General features: G+C 41.0%; 1 protein-coding gene and 1 long non-coding RNA gene across 11 annotated transcripts in view; one reads left to right on the top strand and one right to left on the bottom strand.

Annotated features, from left to right (window-relative positions):
• Window positions 1-18,602, top strand: part of EBF1 (EBF transcription factor 1) — a 386,065-nt gene that overhangs the window by 227,313 nt on the left and 140,150 nt on the right. The window lies entirely within an intron of this gene.
• The window catches only part of LOC112651340 (uncharacterized), a 28,960-nt gene continuing 13,526 nt past the window's right edge, over window positions 3,169-18,602 (bottom strand). For 2 of the 3 annotated variants that reach the window (XR_004815418.2, XR_007410270.1), the window contains exons 2-4: window positions 18,414-18,542; window positions 11,598-11,722; window positions 5,303-6,555 (exon numbers count right to left, since the gene is read on the bottom strand). This is a non-coding gene — a long non-coding RNA (uncharacterized LOC112651340). Of the gene's footprint in view, window positions 3,879-4,852; window positions 4,981-5,302; window positions 6,556-11,597; window positions 11,723-18,413; window positions 18,543-18,602 lie in introns of those variants that run through there. The other variant, XR_007410271.1, reaches the window with a different exon arrangement.

The raw sequence follows: 18,602 nt of genomic DNA on the forward strand, positions 1-18,602 counted from the left end.
GACCCTACTCATCCCTTTAGTGAGTGCATGAGAAGAGAGGAGATTTACAGTTAAGGTCCTAAATCAGATCTGGCTGTTAAAGTTTTTGTTGAGGATTTAGGGAGGCTAAAGCTAAAACTGAGTGTCATCTTGGAGGTTAATCCACCCGACTCTGGAATGTGTGTCCTGCTGCCTATGAAACTGACATGGTGGAACAGCTGAGGATGAGAGGCCCTGGAGTTTGCCTCTGTGCAGGGCATTGGGGGTGGAGATAATGATGACAATGCCAGGGTTCTAAGGCAAAGGTGTTTATGCCCTGAGATATGCATGTGGTGTAGACATAGGATATTCCATGGGCCAGGAGTGAAGGGGAGCCAAAAACAGGTGCCCCTAAGCAATCAGAAATGTCACTTATCTATCTCGCAAAGCATTGCAATAACCCTTTTAAAATTCAAGCTGACCACGTGGACTGAGAAAAGGATGGCTGTGAGGGAGTCAAAAAACTGAGAGGGTTTCCTTGTCCTTCTAAGGGTGATAAGTGCTTAGTGGCACCAAAGAGAACCACGCCAAGATGGTGGCCAAGTCCGTTGGCAGTGGAAACTATGAGAGATGGCTCCTTTCCACATGATGGTGGCATGTCTCCAGACTCTGAATGGGGCCATTTTTTCTACTTCACATCCTCATTCCTATACCTGAGAACTAGGGTGAGTAGGCAGGCAAGGGAAAGCACCCTCCACAAACATCTTGAATACATTTTGAATAGTGATAAGCTGGATACAAATTATTTAGTGAAAGAGAACATTATATAGGCCTTAGTTACCCCTGGGTGTGAATCCAGATTCTCTCACTTACTAGATTGGTGACCTCAGACAAATGGACTACTAATAATATCTACCTTAGAAGTTGTTACCTTATGGTTTTGGCCAATGTGGTCAAGGAGGCTTTGGTGTCAGCCTTAAAGAATGGATTTTGTTTCCTTTTGAGTAGACAGTTTCAAGCAGTGGGGACAGCACATTTAGCAGCTTGGAGATGGGAATTAGCTAGCAAACTTTCAGGGAATGATGGAGCATCTGACCCAAAATTAAGAGAAGGGTAGCTTTGGAGTAAACTATAAATTAATCAGTTTCAACCAGGAATATGGTCCCTGAGCTTAGGCAAAGCCTTAACCCCCATAATCCCTTCACATTGGTTCACAGCCAAGTGATCCAATCAGATTCATGCCTACATAACCTAAATATAAAATGACCTTGGGAAGTGCAATAAGAAAGACACCTTCAGACCTTGATTGCTTTAGGTGGCTGGAGGAACAAGACCTGAAATCTAAATGGAAGAATCTGGGCAGTCTTACTGGAAGAAGAATTCTTAGTCAGACCTGGAAGGATGGAGGGACTTTAAAAGGGAGAGAAAGGCATCATAGGAAAAAGAAACGATGGAACTAAAACTTGGAGGTTGGAGAAGACTCTTCTTTCCCAGTGAACATGGGTCATACATATTATGTTTGCAGGATCATAAGGTTATTCTATTTTGAGATAAAGACCAATAGAGTTTACTGCATGTCACTTGGATAAAATGGAGGATAGATGAGAAGGACTTCTCGTATGCTATTTTTTCACATTACAGCTGAGATGTATCTCAGGGAAAATGGAACAGGACTGATTCTTCTCTTGATAGGCAAAAGGGAAGATGATTGCTGTGGATATCTCTTAGGCCACCCATGTGTCCCAGACAGGAGAAGGCTGTCTGTATCCTCAGTGCCTGGAGCTTAATATCTAAGGAACCAGGACCAATGGCCCATTTGACCCATTGTCTTCTGTCACTCACCTGACCCTACCCCTGACCTCATCAGGAAGGGCTTACCTCCTGTTATCAATAAATTAATTTAACTATTCAACACCCAAGATCTGCTCCTTTCTTCCCAGCCCCCATCTTCCTGACCAGACTGTGGACGTCTCAACATGAAATACAAAGGCATGATATATTATCTGTGTTCCAGAAAAAGGGAGCAGAAGTTCAGCCTCTACTAAATGTTTGTTATTTAAACCATGGTTTCTTTACTTTATGACTTTGCTGCCTTTATAAGAAAAAAATCAAGAGAAAGAGCAAGTGCAACACCTCCCAGATTTGTTTGATGATGATTTTGTTGTTTAATGGGGAATTTATTTTGATGTATGCACATGTGAGCGTGTATATGTGAGCATATGTGTGTATGTGTGTGTGTGTGTGTGTGTGTGTTCCTCCCACCCTCTTGAGCAAACAGGTCTGAATAAGTGTTACTTGAGAAGGCAGCCTATGTCAGACGGGTCTACTGTTCTTTTTAAAAAATTGCAGCGTCTCAGCTTCTGAATTTCTTAGGCACCTGAACTAATGCTAGTTTACCACTAGCTAGCACACAGTGTAATGCCAGTGTCATATTACAATTAACAGCAATTCTGGTGGCTGTCATCACTTACTCTGAACAGAGGATCTCCACAAAAGTATGACACCGTTACGGTTGCTAATTCAAAAGCATTGTGTGAACTATGACAGACCCTGGTGTGCCTTTTATGCTTATTCAAATGAATAAAGTCTAGCATCTTAAATGGAGTAGAGGGAGAAAAAGTTTTAACACATTTCTGTAGATGAGCCCAGGAAGGGTCAACCTGGAAAAAAAGAAGTTGTGTTAAGGAAAGTAATTAAACAGAGGCAGAGAGATTGAATATTAGTGCTTTTACAGAGTAAATGAGGATAAATTCTGTTAATTATGTGACTTTTTCCAGTACTAATGTGATAATAAAGTACTCTAATTCTGCGGAGGCTTGTCACAATCCCAGCTAAAGCAGTGACCCTTCCACTAGGTGAGACCAAGAAACTACTTATAAAGCTTTCTAGCAAAAAGCAAGAAATCACAGTTAAATGGATTTTTTTAACACTCTCCATGTTTAGTGTAGAAAACCACTAACCGACACCGTCATGAGACTGTTGGTGAATGGACTGTCTTACTCGAGGCACAGAAGCACTTACGCTTGCCTTTACTTTTGGTTCCTAAGGGAAGAAATGTGAGCAATTCAAGAGTATAAATAGCCCAGTGAAGGATTCTAGTACAACGACTAATAGCACCAAAAAAAAAAAAAAAAAAAAAAAAGATTGTACTTGGAATGTTGGTGAAATTTCAGACTTCAGGACTTTAATCTTACAAAAATTTATGTCATCATAAATGAGTGAGAAATTGTGTTAGGGCAACAGAGAAACAAAAGTTTGATTGCTTGCAATGTTATAATTATGGTGGGAAAACAGAGGAGAGAATTTCAGGGCTATTTGGGAGAGTCAGGGCGGTGTCCCAGTGCAAGGTATATTTGAACTTGGTCTTGACTGTTAAGTAGTTGTTTAGATGACAAGGATGGGAGAGGTAAAGAGGAATTATGCTACGACAGAGCTGCAGCATGTGTAAAGATGAAGAGTTGGCAAAGCAGATACAGTGTGGAGGGGAAGGAGAAGTGGTCCCGTGTGGCCGCAACAGAAGCTGGGAGGCAGACTGGGAGGAAAAAAAAAAAGTCATAGGGGTAGGTTTGATCCAGATCCTGAAGGAAATGGGTGCTACAGAAGTGGAAGGAGGCTTTAAAAAAATTTTTTTTAATGGACAGGCATATGCAGTTTTTAGCACACAGAGTCTCAGGACTGAGAACAATCCGGTAGGTGCCAGAGCATATTAGTTAGTGCATCTCCCAGTAGCACAGAGAACCTGGGTTCCTGGAGAGCCTTGTTCCAGCTCTCAGAACACAGGCTGACTAAGGGAGACTGCATTTAAGTCTTACCTATACTTGTCATGAGCTGTCTGTTGGTAGGCAAGTTACTTAATCTCTCTGTGATTCGCTGTTTTCTTGGAGAATTGGCACAGGGGTGGAGGGTGGGGGATGCCAGGGCTACAGTGAGGATAAAAACAAAGTATGCATGAAGCACAGTACATGGCACATAGTAACTACTCACTTAACATTAGCTATGCTTTTACTCGTGACTCCTCTTCTAAAGCCTAACACTTGGTAAAGTATTCAACTAGGCTATGTGGGAGCAGTCTTTCCCTTAAAAAGAAAATCAGCCATGGGCAGAAGGAAAATTGTGTCCTGAGTCATCTTGGTTAAGAATCATCACATTAGAGCTCGCATGCAAACTTGATCCCAGAGTTCAAGGAAAAATACATGAAATCTCCTATTTTCCCAGGCTGTGTCTCCCTTTGAGAACAATTTATCATCATCATTATCTTTGTAAGGGAAGAGCCTTCTTTATTAGAATAAGACTCAAAATACACTGTGGGTTCAGGGAAATGGATCTGGAAGTAGACTAGAGTTCCAGCAGACCCACTGCTCTCTCTTCACAGCTCTGGGCCCTGATTGGGGGTGGGGGAGTGGTATCAGGTTTCAGACAGAGGCCTCTTTGTTGCACATGGCTGCCATCAGCAGCAGATCCTGGTGTGACAGATGAAAACTCAGGGGGAGGACCTAGGTAGGGACCTTTCCTGCAGCCTTTCAAACCCATCTGCAGCCTCCCCTCAGCCTAACCCCTGCGCTTTTGCTTTAGTGGGAAACCAGTCATTTATCACCATTTTATTTCTCTTTCTGCTGTTGTGTGGGTCTTCTTTCCATACTTAAGAATCTAGCTTTGAGTCAACTAGGAAAGAGGTTAAAGAGCAAGTCTGTCTGTTTTTCCGCAGGGAGGTCCCATCATGGTCTCAATTCAACAAGTGGGTGCTTAAATTTTGCTGGGGCCAGATCCACTTTCATCCATCGGTCTACAAGGGGATCTGGCTAGAAATGCTAAGGAGAAAGTCCTGTCACTTAGTCATTATTATAAGTTAGAAAAATCAGAAAATTGGAAACCCTTCAGGCATCCACACACTTACTTGTTCATTCATTTAGCAAATACTTGATTGCCAGATGCCAAGTGCTGTCAGGTTCTGGGGACTAACGGGGGCCTGTTGAGAAAGGATGCAGGGAAGGCATCCCTGGGGAAATGTTGTCTAAGGGAAACCTAAAAGATGAGAAAGAACTAAGGTCAGATCATTTCAGGGCCAGAGTGGGAAAAAGCTTGGCATGTTTTTGGAAGTGAGAGGAAGCCCCCACAACTGGAGTGCTTAAGAATTGGAACAGAGGCTCCTACTAATTAGCTGAATGACTTTGGCCATACCACTTGACCTCTTTGAGCTCAGTAGACTCATCTATCAAATGGGGGTGACTTTGCCCACCCATACCACATCCTTCAAGAATTTTTTTAAAGATTAATTGAATAAAAGTTAGAAAATAAATATTTTTTAAAAGATTTTATTTATTTATTCATGACAGTCACACACAGAGAGACAGAGAGGCAGAGACACAGGCAGAGGGAGAAGCAGGCTCCATGCAGGGAGCCCGACGTGGGATTCGATCCCGGGTCTCCAGGATCGCGCCCCAGGCCAAAGGCAGGTGCCAAACCGCTGCACCACCCAGGGATCCCAATAAATATTTTCTAAGTGAAGAATGGTTTTATTTTTATTTTATTTTTTTAAAGATTTTATTTATTTATTCATGAGACACACAGAGAGAAAGGCAGAGACACAGGCAGAGAGAGGAGAACCAGGCTTCATGCAGGGAGCCCGACGCGGGACTCGATCCCAGGACTCCAGTATCACACCCCAGGCCAAAGGCAGACGCTCAACCACTGAGCCACCCAGGCGTCCCTGAAACATGGTTTTAAAACTATAGCCTATTTTTTTTAAACTGTTGATTTAGAGAAGAATAATTACTAATAGAACTTTGCACAAATTTGAATATGTCTTTTTCATCCAAAGAGATTTATCCTTATAATACCAGAAGCATGCTCTAATCACATAGTTTAATTTCTAACTGGGTACAAGGATAAGTAGTGAGCCCAATAATATAGTCTTGCTCCCTGTTATAAACTGTATTCTGACCTCAGATCCCAGTTCTGCCATTTATGATTGGTCTCTTTCACCAATCTCTCTGGCCTGAGTATGAATATACTCTGTGAAGTGGGGATATTATTACTACCTAACTAATGTGCTTATGGAATGATTCCTGTAAATGCCTGTGACTGGCCCACCCTGAGTGAAATGGGAGCTTTTCATATTAAAAATGGGAGTGATTATTATGCCAATGAGGCCTGACCAGATTCAAGTGTCCTCCCATTAAGTATAAGAAGGAAGAAGAGTTGCTTGTACTGGGCTGATGGTGTCTTCTTTCATAGAGAAAGTTCCAAATTGCTGACTTTTGAGGCCACAGACTCTTCAGAAGCCAGGAGGAAGGCACAGAGTCAAGTGGTTTTTTTCCTGCATGGTTAATTGGTTGTAAAATGCTACTAAAACTTACTGTTTCTGATTGAATTAAGTACCCTGGGAAATCCAGCTGTGAAGAGGCAGGCATGGGAGGTTTTCCCTGTCTGTCTTCACTGTCCGTGGACAGCTTCATGCTGGTGAATATGCCTTGCCTTCACTTTTGCTTTTGGCTGCAGACACTCTTCCCAACCTCTCGCTTTACCCAACACGTCAGCTGCCAAAGGCCTGGGAGAAAATCAAGCTTTACCACATCTGGATTTCAGGTGACAAGGATGCTGAGAAATAGCAAAACAAAAGAAAACATGCCATTACTTTAAAAGCAAGAACTACTTTTGTTATTTTTAAGGAGAAGAATCTCATTTAGTGGAGCCACAGGGGTTCTTCTTATAGTATAATTTTTTAAAACTTGAAGATGGACATGAAGAAGTCCCACGCTGGCCACACAGGCAAATGAGTTGCTACTACTTTGGTTATTACAGTTTACAACAAGAGATGCAAACTTTTCTAGATTTGTTTTGTCTGGCCCTTATGTCTTCTGGAAGACTGGCAAGTTTCACACTTAGCAGTATGTATTTCCAGCTTCTCTTGAAATGAGAGTCTCTGGCAAAACTATCTTTATATACTCTCCGGAGTCAGTTGGCTGGAGAATAGCCAAGGCTGTCCATTGTAGACAAGATATTTACTCTTCCATTCATATAGCTCCTGGTACTATCTGTGGTTATATACACAGCCTCGTTGATGCATTGATAGTTCCTACTTAGAATATATCTATATCTGTATCTTATATAGACTAATATAGATATATATGACTTAGGAGGAAGCCATAGGATGTTGCAGTTATATAGTCTAAAATTACCAGGGCTCAATAGATAGAGTATCCTTTCTCTTTTACATACCTTTTTGAGACCCTTCCCTTCTGCTCCCTTCTCCACTTAACCATTGTGTCGGTAATTCCATCTTCATCTTTCTACCTTTTGTGGAGGGCATTGTCTGATATTAGCTCTCCCTGTCTTCTCTCCTCGCCACCTATCCCAGTTCCTTGTCCTATGATCTCTATCAGATAGGGCAATGGATTATATTCTATTATGGACTCCTTTTTAAGTATAGAGTTTGTAAGCAACCCAGCCTTATTATCTTTCTGGGTTCAACTCTAGTAAACCAGGACCCAACTATCAACTGTTTTCTGGCCACTCAAACAAATATCCTGTGACTAGCTTGGATTGGGCCTGATTGGCTTGATTTAGGTCACATGTCTATCTCTAAGGCAATTACATAGTTGGAGGATGTGATATTGTGACTAGCCAGACCCAGATCACAAGCAGCACTCTTGTCCAGGCTTGGAATGAGTTTGTGCTGCTGAAATACAAGGACTCTTGAATGAAGGGGAGGAAGTTTTCCAAAAGGAGAATAGAAGACAGTTATGAAAAAAGGGGAAAATGGATTCTGGGCAGTCAGCTCACAGACTTCTTCCACAACCTGTGAAAACTCTGGACCCATTTTGCAGAAACATGTGTGCAAAAATTTGGATTCAATGTTCTGGTGTTCAAGAATTCCAGTAGATTACCCATGGACTCTAGGTTAAGAATATCTGCACTAGAAGATTTCTAAGGTCTCAACCCATTCTAGTGGGTTTGTTTTATTAAGTTTTTGAGCAATTTTCATGATAAAAGCTTCTCTGGAGTTTCATTTCCAATGCTTCTGATTTAAGCTGTTAAAGAGTGACACATGGTAGGGAGGGCAAGGGGGTATGACCTGTGAGTACAAAGCACCCCCAGAAAGACTAAATTGTGTCATTGTTGGTCTACAATATTGCTTTAGTTTCATTTTCCCATCAGCATCCTCATGATATCATGATAAATAGTGCTTAATAAAGTGTCAGACTCTATTTTGCATTATGATTTTAAAATGATAAATTTCTTCTTAAATTTTTATGGACTAGAACACGCAGACTTATTGGATCATTATAATATAAACTGGAATAATTTGGAGCTCATGAGATTATTGTCAGTGCTCTGTGGGCATAATGCTCACTGGTCATTTTTATTTGGAGACTGATCCTGAGCTTTAAATCCAAATTAAGGAGTCACTTGTTTTTGTCTGAACTCAGCTTGTGTGACTTGTTGGAATGCAGTAATTTTTTTTTCCATGAAAGCCATTGCTCAAATTAAATTTATTATCCCCAATGGTGTGTGAGCCCAGAGGATGGGGGGCAGTGCATGATGGTGCTGAGATTGGGATCAGGGAAGGTGTGTCCAGAAAAGTGAACAGACAAATGAAGTGGATTTTTGAAAGGGTGCTGATGATTTCAGCAGGTTTCAAAAACAATTTTCATCTTTAGCAAGACTATACTTTTCCTCTTGGGACACAGATTTTTAGCTGATGGCTTTTTTCTTTTATTTTTTATCTTTCTGGTAGAAAAGTAAGCTTGTTTCTTTTCTTTGAAGCAAAAAGTTGTCAAATATCAGCTTACTCTGGCAACCAGAAACTCCTTTCTTTTCTGTGGCTTGTGCTGGAGATAAAGTAGAATGGGTGAAGAAATTTAATTTTTCTTTTTACTCAGAGGTGATTTGACATGAGTTTTTGTGTTCAGTTTCCATGACACACAATTAGATGTTTATCCTTTCTCTGCAGTTAAGTATTTCTGATGCATAACACCATCATTGTGTTTATTACATGGTATTGACATTACTGTTGATTTTTAAAGTATAAATTGGATATTGATTCTCAAGGTTCAATGTCCCTAAAAATTATTTGAGTACCTTACCTCCTAACCAGGGCAAATTCCCTGATAATTCTGATGCCAGTGATCCAGAAAGTATATTTTGGTGAGCTTCCATAAGGACAGGGAAAAAGTTGTCTCTATGCTTGTGCTTAGTCCATAGTAGGTGCTTAGTAAATACTTACTGGATGAAAGATGGACTGAATGAATAAATGGATGACTTAAGGAAGTAGGCTGAACCAAGAAATAGCAAACCATAAAGAGCTTAATCACTGTATTTCAACAAAGTCATCAGAAGGGTATGTAGAATTTTAGAGAGAGGAGATCCATTTCATATTATTAGTTACATGTCCTTTTGTCCCTCTGGGTTACGCTTAAATGCTTTAAGAACAATGGAAAGTTTAACTTAGAGATAATATTTTGATGTCGAGATTTTTTTAAAGTAGGAAGTTGAGGACATCAATAGTGTGGAGTCTGCCCAGTTGATAGTCTTTTATGAATTATGCATACGTGAAACTAATAAATGATCTACATTTTACAAAGTGTGAGATGGATGGCTCTTAACTATTCTCATTTGAATTAACTGGCAAATCTAGAGCATAAAGACTTTGGTGAAGACACTCATCATTTTTAGTTCTTAATTTATCCATCACAGTATGGGGGCAACATTTCCTAGGTTCTATGCTGAATGATACTTACTTCAATTTTTATAACAATAAGGTTGATTCTTTTTCTTAAAGTAATCCAATTTATAGAAAATTCAGAAAATATAGGAAAAAATAGAAAGAGGAAAGAAAGAATCTTTGTGCCATGATTCAAAGTTACTGCCATTCATATTTACAGTCAATTTAAATCAGACATTCATTTTCCGTTTCTGTATGCAGCCATACTAGGTCTATGAGGAACAGAATGGGACTCTAAAAGTGTCTGTAGTGTCATGGAGAGTCATGTGATTACTTAACTAACTGGAGTACAAGATGTGAAGACAATTGTGACAGGAGCTGTAATAGAGTGGAGAGAAAAAGTGGTTAATTCTAGCTGGGGTATTTGGGAAGGTTTCATGGGCTCAGGGCATGTACACTGCATCGGGAAGGGTAAGTAGAATTATGGGAAACTCAGATGGTGTGGAAGCAGGGAAGGCATTTTAGACCCAGGAAGGCAGCCTATGGTGAAAGCAGGAAGGAAACTTTATGTTCAGGGGACAGGATGTAACTCAATGTGATTGAAGCAAAGAATGCTGGGAGGCAAGAGGAGGCCAATGTGTCTGGAAAAGTAGAATCTTAACACCTATAGGAACTTTGAAAGATTCCCTGATTCATGGGTATTCAACCTTTCTTGGAAAATGCTCGAATACTCTGTCATCCTCAGAGTCCAAAAGTTTTCCTGGAAGTTTGATTTTAAATGCTTTCCTCTGTCTTATCTTTCTTCTGGAGGAAAACTTGAACCAAAGTAATTGTGATCTCAATACAACTGGTATTAAAGGGGAAGAATTGGTACATATTAAGCTCTGGAGGGAAATCTGTTGGTTGACTAAATGAATGACACTGAATGTTCATACTTTATAACATCTTGAAGAAAGAGTTGAGCATCCAGAAAAAAACCCACATGCTTCCGTTACTATGAACTTAAACCTTTTGATCTCTCTCTGACATCTATCACCTCCACGGGGGACATTAATATCGAAACCTTTTGAGTACCTAGGAGGAAAAGTGAAATTCTAACATCAGATTCTAAATGAGTCTGCTTTAAAATCTTAAACACGTAGGTGTTAAACAGAGGGGTATCAAAAGCCTTTGATTTTCAACCTGTGGCTTTCTATGTGTGAAAAAGTCACTCAAAGATAGTGACTTATGGGACTGGTATCTACATAATATATAAATAAACCCTTGAAATGATGTTCATTGACTTCTCCCAAGAGACCCAGATTATATTGGTTTTGCTTTAGCCATCATTCTCCAAATTCGGTTTGGCTCTATTACCAGACCCACTCACTGACTGGGCCTTCATTATAGTTAAAATGCATTTGAAATAGGCGAAAGTGGTCATGGGCAAAATTGAAACACATTAAAATTTGTAATTGGGAATATTCTAGTGACAATACCAGACATTTTTATGCTGACTTTTTTTTCTCATTTTGAATGAATCTGAAAGTGATACAAGTATAGTCAGATATGGTCAATGATCTGTACTGCTATAATATAATATGTATAAATACAAAGGACTGTAGTTTAATGGATGTGGACTTTGAAGCCAAACTGTGTGCATTTAAATCCAAGCTCTACCACTTGCTAGATAGGAAATCTTGGGCAAATTACCTAAGTACTATATCTCAGTATCTCAGTATCGTTGAGATGAGAATAGAGTTAGTACTTCATAGGGTTGTTGTGAATTAATACATGTAAAGCACTAAGAACAGGGACCCCACAGTGTTTATTCATGTGTTTGCTATAATAACTACTAAGTTGAGGCATTGAGTGAGACTCCCTATCTCACTTTTTATGCTTGGCTTGTTGGAGTGCGTCACTGTTATTAAAGCAACGTTACTGCTTGTATTTGCCTCTTTTCCAGCCTTGTACTAGTGACCCAGGATCCCAATACCTGATGCCTGTTTCAAATCCTGTCCCTTGGTCTGCAGGAGTTCTGTGCTGGGTGATTCCTTGCCCATCATGCTCCTTGTAATGAAAACGGCTTAAGATGAATATGTCCTTAGTTTGTCCCCAGCCCTGAGAAGGACAAACATACACTTGAGTTTGTTCTCTGCCTTCATTCCTGCTGCAAAACAGTCTCTTAGGATGACTTCAAATGTCTGCCAAGGGCCAGTGTTTGTACCTGCATGCATTTTTGGCAAGAAACACTCGGCACTTGAGTAATCTTTGTGAAAGAGTATCCCTGAAGACGAACACCTTCTCTACAACACATAAGCTTACAATTCCTTGGACGTGTCAGACTTTCTCACTTAATTTCCATTCAAACCTTGCAGCAGTAGGTCTTAAGCGGCAGCACCCTTGCTCTGACTTCTCTTCCCTGTGTCATTTCTAAAGAATTGCAATTTATTCTTCCCCTGCTGGCCAATGGTTATATGTCCCCCTCTTTCCCTTTTCACTATCCTGATGCTTTTTCCTAGCTTTCAGATTTGACATCTAGCATGAGGAGACTCATTTATAGTGCATCCTTTTTTTAAAAGCTATTTTTAAATTCTTTCGTCTGCTGCTATTCTATCCCAACACCTTTTTTTTTTTTTTTTTTTTTTTGTAAATTCTTGCCACTAATTATGTCCTTCCATCAAGGCCAAACTCTGAGGTAACAAATGCTTAACAAGTTGATCATGCTCATCCCTGCAGACTGAGAACACTTTCCAGAAATGCCCAAGATCTGAGGGATCTTGGCCAGGAGAAAAAGTAAACTCCTTGAAGTCAGTGGCCCGTAATACGGGCAGCCACATGCTCTCCCCCTGGGATCCCCAAGATAGTGCCACAACTTGGGACAATTCCACCTTCTACGGTGGGGAGAGAGAAGAGAATTTGCTTCGTCTGCAAAGAGTCCCCTTCGTGATCTTATTTCTCTCTTTCCTCCTTCCTTGCCTTTCAAACAGAACTGCAGTGGTTTGAGTCAAGGCAGATGCTCTCCCAATAGTGCAGTTTAACATCAGAAAAGGAAAGGTCAGCCTGGTGGTGAGAACCCTTTGCCCTTACAAAGGTTTGGCCTCCTCAGCCTGCCCTTGTGGCATCCTTGGGATTTTGGCAGACTTACGGGTATCATATTTTCACATGGATGAACTGTACTCTACAACTTCTTCTGTGTATGAGGAACCCAAAATGTTGACATTGAAAATAGAGTTTTTTCTTTCTAGCTGTTTTGACTCCCCTGTTTTCAAGGGAGATCTATTTTTCATGGCCGTGACCATGGGACTCTTGTTTACCTCTCTGTGGAGGGTGACCATGGGGTAGTGATGGTGTTTCTGAAAAAGCCTCTGGCAGCTTGAGAGGTCTGGGTAGGGATAGCTGCTTTCTGGTTAAATATTTTCAATTTGGGAGAATGCTGGTACTCCTGGAAAGCCTTTCTCGGTTATATCTGGGCAGTGGATTTGGTCATGAGGGCAGGCGGTTCTGTACAGCGTTGTCAAAGCAAAGATGATGGGGCAGTCTATGGAGAGGACTCCAAAAAGGCCCTTTGATTCATGAGGCATTTCCCTCTCTACCCTCCAGTTAGTGTGTGTGGGAGCAACTTGAACTTCCCACAGAAGGGACCCCACAGTATTTCCACACAGCTGTTTCCTGTGTTGGGGCTGAGTGAGTCTCCGTGTCCTGAATATCTTTGGAAAGGATCATCTGCCACATAACCATCTGTGGGCATAAGTCAGAGGAACTTTTGGGGAGCCTTAAGACTGCAAATGGGGGTTTTATGTTCTGGTTTAGGTGTGCCTTGATGTTTTTCTTTTCTAGCCTAGACATTATGAAAGCAGCAAAAACATCCAAACGTGGTTTTTTTTCAGAATTTGGGTGGCGGAGGTAAAAACTCAACCTGCTCACCCTAGATCTATTACAGTGCTTTGCATAATATTTAATGATGTACAAGCTGTTGCCTACTGGTTGGTTTTACCACGTGTGCCCTTAAGTTCTGACTCTCTGGAGTCCTCCATGGTTTAAGCTGGTATCTCTCTTCTTTCTGTGTCTTGCTTGGCCTTTGGGTAAAGCCGCTCTAGTCATTATTGTCTCTCCTTGCTTCTTCTTTTTTCTTTTTGTAGGTCATTCAATGAAACCTACAGTTCTTGTCAGTTACATAGGTCTTTGCTCTTTTTCTTAACCTTAACATTCCAAGAGAGAATACTTTTTATATCTGAAAATCTGAACATTCTTAGTGCTGGGTAGGGAGCAGTTGCCAGAAATAAATGACGATGAAAATAATTATTCCTTTCTCTATGCTGGGTACTATTTAAACATTTCACATATGTTATTTAATTATCAGTGACCCTCTAAAGTATTTCTCCCACTTTACAGATGAGAAATTTGAGGCACAGAGAAATTATGTGATTTGTCTAAAGTCACACAATTAATTAAACAGTAGAGTTAGGATTATGATGAATGCCACATAGTGGTGCTGGGGAGAAATACTGTTATGCCCATGTTTTTTAATAAGGCCGCTAAGGTTCAGGGAACTGCAGAAGTTTACCCAGGATTATTTTATCTCCAATCCAAGCTCTTGTCTACTGCTGTCTTTATTGTAGAACATTCTCTTTCTACTCCTTGGAAGTCCTGGATTCTGTTTAGTCGAACAGATTAACTGAAAACCCACTGGGTTCTGAATCCTGTGTTATGTGCTGAGAATACAGAGATGATTTTTATTTGTTGTTATTTTATGTCCTTGGATAGATGGATCAGGTTCTGTTGGCTAAATCAATGAATTTTCCTTTTGGGGGAGCCTAGAAGTATCTTTGGTATCTAGCACTGTGCTAGTCAAATGGAAGGAGACTCAAAAAAAAAAAAAAAAAAAAAAAAAAAAAGAAAAAAGGAAGGAGACTCAATGTACTGACTATGTATCAGTTGGGAAAATGTGATAAGGGTAAACCATTGAATAAACAATTTTGTTCTGCAAATGTATGTGTTCGGTTCAGTTAATGTTCAATGATGGGCTAATGTCCTACATTAGTCTGATTGATGAACCCAGACACAACTTTTAATAGAATGTCACTTTTAGTTTTATGACTGTCACTTTCCTAATTGAGGTAGCTGACTAAAAAGTTCAATAGCTCAAGTGTTGAGCACTTATTGGGTTGGCTTTTGGAAACCTAACATTGTCTTGAAAAAAATCATACAACTAAAAATCAGGACATGTAAATTGTAGGCCTAGCTATCATAACTATTGTAACTCTGTGGCTGTTATCATGTCTCCTGATCTCTCAATTTTCTCATATGCATAATGAAAAAGTTATCCTAAGTGATAGTTTAGGTCATTTATAAAGTCCTGTGATTCATGCGAAAAAAAACTTATAAGGAGTCCTTTGACTAATACAGAGTATGGGTTTAGTTTTGACTATAGATAAATATCTTAATTTTGTTGAGTCTTACTTTTCTTTAAATAGGTTGATAATTCCTGGCATGCCTAATTTATAGGACTTCTGTGAGCATTTAGTGAGATACTGGAGATATAAGTGCTTTGAATCATACAACACTGTATGAACATAACATGATATTATTCATACTGAAGGTTAACAGAAGGGTGTTGGGTTTCTTGCCTCACCTCTTCCATTCCCCAAAAAAGACTGTAGTTTGGTTCTGGTTGGGCTATTTCCTGGAGTTTCTGGAACTCCTTGGAACTCTACAGGGTCAATAGGGGCTTTGTCCTGCCTCCAGTCTGTTTCCCACGGTTGGGATAAGGCTGCCACACTCTTTCTCCTGACAACACTTTATCAAACACACCCGCCACACAAAATGTGGCAATTCATGAGACAAAAGTGAGGTTTTGAGTTTCAATAACCTCTGTTTTGTTAGAAACCCCCTCGGAATCTGAGATCCTCTCCATAGGCCAGCAGACATGCATGCGTCCCTGGTTTACAAATGCCTTAAAAACAGCCCGATAAATCATCCCCAAAATGTGTGTGCCACGTCTAACTCTGTCTCTCAGTGGGGATATTTTTAACTCCTACTTCTAACTCCTCTCAGTTCCTTTAAGGAAGTGTGATCCGACAGGGTCAGGCATTTGGCATCTACTTAGGGGAAACTTTGAAAGAATTCCTGAGGCTCCCCCTGGGGTAAGGCTGGCTTTCCCCAAAAGAACGGGCCCTTCAGAGCGTCTTTGCCACATAAGGGCTTGTGTGAGGCCCCAGGCACCCGTTGATGCCGTCTCTTCCCTGCGACAGATGGTCAAGCCTTCAATTTCAGCAAGCAATCCACTGTCGAGAGGGCGGGCAGGACATTCTGCCAACAGGCCAAGTGACAGGGCAGCTTAGGGTAACAGGGATCCGGTGTGTGCCCAGCATAGCTTTTGTGCTAACGATGGGCTGGTGACAGGCACCTCGCCCCTGCTCATCGTTAAGGCAGAAGATCCCCTGCTCCCTTGATTCTGTTTCTATCTGGCAGAGCTAGCGTCCTGTTTGCTTGTCTTTCAAAATCCATTTTGGCACCAGATGGCTCCCCTCATGGTGGCTAGCAGTTGTCTGACTTGAAGATGCCAGAGGGTGTGCTGACAGCTCCTTCTAACACAGCCTGAATCTGGCTGTCGGGTCTGGGCTCAAATGTCTTAGACACACACCCGCGGCAGTATTATCAACCCTGGGGAACCAGGGGTGGGGGACACTGGAGAGGAATGGCAATGATGTGTCCCTCCACAGTACTTCTGCTACTGGTATGGAAATAATAATGCTAATAGTTATTCTTATTTGTAGAGTTACTCTTATTTACACTTACTAGTGTGAATGCCATTGGGGTGTAGGGACTGACTACTGATGGTACAGGTAGTACTAATATCCGTACTCTACTACTTCTATTATTACTGAAATTACTGTAGCATAATCGTTAAAGGAGTACAAGCTCTGGCCAAATTTAAGTTCTGGACTCAGAGTTACTAATCATTGGGCAAGTTTTTTAACTTCTCCGAACCTCAGTTTCTCCATCCATAAAATGGCATTAATAGCAGAGGTTATTTAGGGGGATTAAATGGGGAAAATGTATTTGAAGTTCTTAGTATGTAATACATGGAAACCATTATTACTCCTGCCACCGTTGCCATGCTTACCAGGTGCCAGGCGTTCTTGCAACTCATGTTTACAACTGTCTTACAAAGAAGGGACTGTCACTATACCCAGTTTACAGATAAGGGAAGTGCGGTGCAGAAAAGTTGAGCTATGTATCCAAAAACATACAAGCAGTACCTGTCAGAGTTGGGATATGAACCCCATTCTGGGTACTTCTAAAGGCTATGGCTTTTCCTCCACACCACCACACTGGTTGTCACTGTCACTTAGTGGCATTCAGGCCTCTCATGGGGCTTGGCGTGGCTTTTAAAAATGCCCTTCCACGGAGCTGTGCCTGAAAGAAGCAGCCAGTTTTCACATTTCAGATGTCTTTGACCCGAACCCAAGAAGATGGCTGCCTCACTATCCTTGAGTTTCACCACCTTAGCTTCTGAAAGCCTCGTGCTATCACACAGCCACTCAGCGCTGGCCTTCTGAGAGCTCAGAGGAAAGGACAGTGTGGAGGCACTTGGGGTTGTGACTCCTCCCTCAAGTCTCCATCCCTTCCCAAGTCTTCCTTTGGAAAAGGGACAGGAGTCAGGACCAATTGATGGCCCCTGGGAATGACAGTGCCATTCCTCGTACTAGGGAAGGGGTGCCAGAGCCAGATTCCATTTTTACAAATTTGGCCTTCAGTGATGTTCCACAAGTCATTTATCTTGTATGAAAGGTTGATAAACTTTGGGCTCTGTGGAGAGAAACTGGAAGTAGGAACAGATGATTATTCAGAGGCCTGCTTTTATTGATGGGTGGTTGAACAGTGCATAATGTTGAAAGAGTCATTTCAGGAAGATGTTGACATTTTAACATATTCTTTCAGTTGAAAAAGTTATTGTTGCTCTTCAAAGAGCTACTCCTACACCATACTCTCCCGAGGGACAGAGAGGAGAGAGATTCTTTTGGGACCTCTCTCAGTTCATTATTCGGAAACTGGTTCAGTTCAGTGCCACTCTGTTCTGTGTTCTTGTTTCTGAAGACCCCTGTGTTATTTCCTTAATAGACTTTGTGCTCAGAGCTAAACTGAGGCATCGTGGTGTGATAGTTCTTCACAAGTTATGTGTATCAAGGTGGGAATTTTATACTCTAGCGTAGACTTGAAGTGGGAGAAAGGTGAAGAAAAGAAATACCTACAAGAATTTAACTGACTGGCATTTTAATGCATTCTGATGTTTTTGGAAAATATTTGTGCCTGACATCCATCAGCCTAAAAGTAAAAGATAATGGAGAACTTAGGATGGCTTTTAACATGCTTCTTTCTTCAAACATGGGCCAATGGAGAACATGTAGATCGTCAACCTAAATGTCCTAATAGCACTCTTTTGATAACTGCTGTCCTCCTGGTATAGACTTTAACAACTACAACCTAAGAAATAATTCAGGAGGTGCCTGGGTGGCTCAGATGGTCAAGCATCTGTCTCTTGGTTTCAGCTCATGTCATGGTCTCAGGGTCGTGAGATTGAGCCCCATGTGTGGCTCCGTGCTCAGCAAAGAGTCTGCTCTTGAGACTCTCCCTCCTCTGCGCCTCCCCCTGGCTTGTGCATTCATGCACTCTCTCTCTCTCTCTCAAAATAAATTAAAAAAATATTTTTTAAAAGAAATAACTCAGAAAGTTATAAGGTGACCATCTAATTTATCATCCGTGACAGGACACTTTGAGAGTTAAAGTGGGTACTATTAATACTTACAACACAGTGTAAACTGGGATTGTTCCTGGCAAATTGGGACTTTTGGTCACCAAAACTCATGGATCGCACTCTAGAACCAATTCAGGGATCAAGGTGGTGGTGAGGTTCTTATTCAATCACAGATAGGCTCTGTAAGAAAAACATACAGGAAATCTTTGAGAACTCAAAGGACTTTAGTCAGTATGTGAA

This window comes from Canis lupus, chromosome 4 (genome assembly GCF_003254725.2).
Source record: "Canis lupus dingo isolate Sandy chromosome 4, ASM325472v2, whole genome shotgun sequence".
Classification (NCBI taxonomy): Eukaryota; Metazoa; Chordata; class Mammalia; order Carnivora; family Canidae; genus Canis; species Canis lupus.